Raw genomic sequence first — 3,624 nt, forward strand, 5'->3', positions numbered from 1 at the left:
TTGATAATTTGCCTGCTGGCTGGTGATAAGCGTACTCAGCAGCCAATCTGAGCAAGGTGTTATTCAAGCAGCACTTGAAGGAGAGAGCCTCGGACATTCTGAACGCCCTCATGACGGTGAGTGTGGCTGGTTGAATATACAGGAGTATTAATGTCAGTCGCACTCTGCAGCAACAGAATTCCGCAATAACAACAAAAAATGTACTTTCTTCTTTTTTTCGGGGAAGGTCACAAACCACTTTCTTTCTTGACACAACTAGCTGAATCGCTCCACTCTTTATATAGCTTTGAAGAGTACATTCGAATCAGTGACAGCATCTCCTCTATCGGATAGTTTACCATAGGAATTTAAGAGTGTTGCTCTCCATTATTGCAAATTAAAAATGCTGCTATAGTAGAATTAGAGTAAGGACTGATATATAATCATGTAGGTGTTCATTTACAGTAAAAATATTTGTTAAAATGGTTTAGTTTGATTATTGTTTTTAAAGTAAATCATTCCACGGCACTCTTTATCAGTGTCGCTTCTGTAATTGCATTTGGAGGGGGTCACAGATGGGGCCACAGATAAATGTGATGAGCCCAAAACACCACAAACACACACAACCACTGCTCTATATCTAATGTAAATGTGCCATAAATGTAGATATTTATTTTACCAGCTTTTATAGAGCTTTATTTAGCACAAAGTAGGCTCAAAAGGGTGTTAGAGCTCTCTCCAGTGCATGCAGACAGGAACATTGAATACATACTGATAGAAAATACACGAATGTAAAAAATATTTAAGTAAAAAATACGGATTACACTAAATGTAAAGCAGGAAGTCCTAGGCCTCTTGCAAGGTTTGTGCTGTAGGCATGTTATGGCACCCCTAAGTTCAATCACAGGCTTCCGTTTGCCTACAAATGTCGCAAACACCTGGAAAAAATGTCCATCTTGTTTCAGCAGGTGAGAGAAGACCTACAGCTTTCAATCTGGCTACCATTAACTGCAGCTAACCAAGGATGCATACAACAGCAATGATACACATGGGGAGACTTTGGAGAAGGAACTTGAAATTAACCAATCAATAAAATGAAGTCAGGCACATAAATAAACCACCACAAAATGATTTCATTTTATTTTGTTTTTTTTATATAGCTCAACAAGATTTGATACAGAGCACTTAGAGATAGTCTCAGACCAATATATATCAGTTAACATTAATATGGAGATCAAATTAGGAAGTGTAAAAGTGTACAGTTGATAAAGACAGTAATTATACTGAAGAATCAGGGGAAGATGTGTCTTAGGTGGAGTCAGAGTGTGGGTCTCGGATGAAATAGCTAGTTTTAGTCATCAAACCAGCAAGCCCTGGCTCATTTTCCACACCAATATATACAACCTTTCACAAAAAACAAAGGTTAAGGGTGGATCATAGTTAGACAACGTCAGTGATAAGGTAATATTTTAAACCGGAACACCTCTGAAAGCCACTAGTTATAGTTCAGCAAGCTAATTATAAGTTGTTTCCCCACCATACACTGCTTATGACCTCACATATATCACTCATTACATGTTCAATCACATCATTGATGACATCACTGATGACATCTCATGTTGCCACTGTGTAGTTATAGTAAGGTTGGAGTTTCCACAGGAAGAGCAGTTTTTGTTGCTAATAACTTTAGCATCATGTAACAAATCTGTACAAAACTTACATAAAAAAAAAGTCATCTCCCTTTTCGCCTACCTGGAAAAGTTGCAAGCAATCTTCCAAGCAGAGCTTAATTTGAGCCAATGGTTTCCCGTGTGGGGCACCAGCACTTATTTTTGAGGACCGGGAATTTGTTTTCCGCATCCGGCATTTACTGCAAGCAAAAGACACATATGGGGAAGAAGGCGGATAAGAAGGATGGAAAATCGTCACAAAGGGGGAAGCATATGGCTGCAAGAGTGAGCAGAAGGGGCAGGGAGTGTCTGTAAATGGATTAAAGCGGCCCGAGAAGGCTTTAGGATTATGCTGTCTCAGCATTCAGTGCTCTCACATTTAATTGCAGCAGCCACATATTTCAAAGGGGAGCTTTGAGCACAGGCACATTTTTATTTACAAATTAAGAACTGCCACCAAGTGAGACGGAGATAAACAGTAGGGGTCCCAAAACACATTTTCCTCCGCAACTTACCATAGAAATTTTTGTAAGTGTTTTGGAAAACCCAACCATATAGTATTAGTCCATGTTTGACCGAAAGCTAAATCTTTAGTCAGAAAGTGTTCTTTTTGTGATTTGGGGCCAGATGTATTAAGCAATTTTGCATTCGCAAACGGTGCGAGACGCAAAATTCAGCCGTTTGCGAATGCAAAAATGCCTTTCAAGATGTATGAAAGGCATTCGCTGTGCAATTTTAAGGAATAGCAAAAATAGCGATTCCTTAAAATTGCGACCCATTTAGAGAATCGCAAATTGCGATTCCCTAAATAGAAAATCCCAAATAGGGAATTCCTATTTGCGATTTCCAAAGCACCTGTATCAAGCATTTCCTAAATGCGAATTTGGCATTTAGGAAATGCAATTACCACCAAATCCTATTTGGTGGTAAGCATGTGCGATTTAAAAAAATTCACTATAAGTGCATTTTTAAAAATGACATGTAGCGCACACATGCCCTAAGGGCATGTGTGCGCTTCACATGTCTGCAAATATTTTTTGGGGGTGCTTCAAAGGGGGCTTTACGCCCCCAGCACCCTGGGGTTTGCATTACCTAATTAGCGAATTCCTAACTGGTATTTGCAAATTAGGTAATGCAAAACCTTTCGCACCTATGGGCCTATGGGCCCATAGGGATGAATGGAGTCCCATTCCCTAATTGCGATTCGGTAATAGCAATTGCGAATTTTAAGTACTCGCTATTACTGACACGCAATTTTCATACATCCCATTTTGCATTTCTTAAATAGGGATTTCTTAAAATTCACTATTTAAGAAATGCAAACCGGGAGCTTGATACATCTGGCCCTTGGAGTAAGTCTGATAAGCCGTTTTAAAGAAATTAAGATTCAAACATTAATGATATAGTGGCACTTCTGTGCTAATGAGGATTAAAAAATAGAGCATTCTGATTGGCTGAGAGATCTTTTTCCCCATCCGCCACTTCGATACCACAGTACTGACGGGTCCAGCGATACATAGGAATTAGGCTAACTGACTGCAACATAAACTGAGGTGTTGGGGCCACCATTGCATTGCATGGGAACTCCGCCACTGTGTCCTGAAAATAAAAAAAGTAAGGTATAAGGGAGCAGGGTAGGGGTACCCTGTCCTCCAGGCCCTAATATGGGGTCCCAGAGCACCCATGGGTCAGATTAAAACAAAATGTGCAGTGGATCCCATTGTGCTTCCCACAGGACTGTTCCTGTGTACCCAGTGTAGCCTTCCATGTGATCGCGCAGGAGTACTGCAGAAAAGTCAAAAAACAAATGTGAGGTGGATGTCGGTGAAGGGTTGTGTGGCCATCAGCGCATGGCTAGGATCATGGCATTGGACACATATGGCCGTCATGATGTCATTTAACATCATGAGTAATGTAATATGTAAGGTCAAAGGAAGTGTGTGGTGAGGTAGCAAGTTACAGTTAGCTCAGTAAA

The sequence above is a fragment of the Pleurodeles waltl genome, chromosome 5 (genome assembly GCF_031143425.1).
Source record: "Pleurodeles waltl isolate 20211129_DDA chromosome 5, aPleWal1.hap1.20221129, whole genome shotgun sequence".
Taxonomy (NCBI): domain Eukaryota; kingdom Metazoa; phylum Chordata; class Amphibia; order Caudata; family Salamandridae; genus Pleurodeles; species Pleurodeles waltl.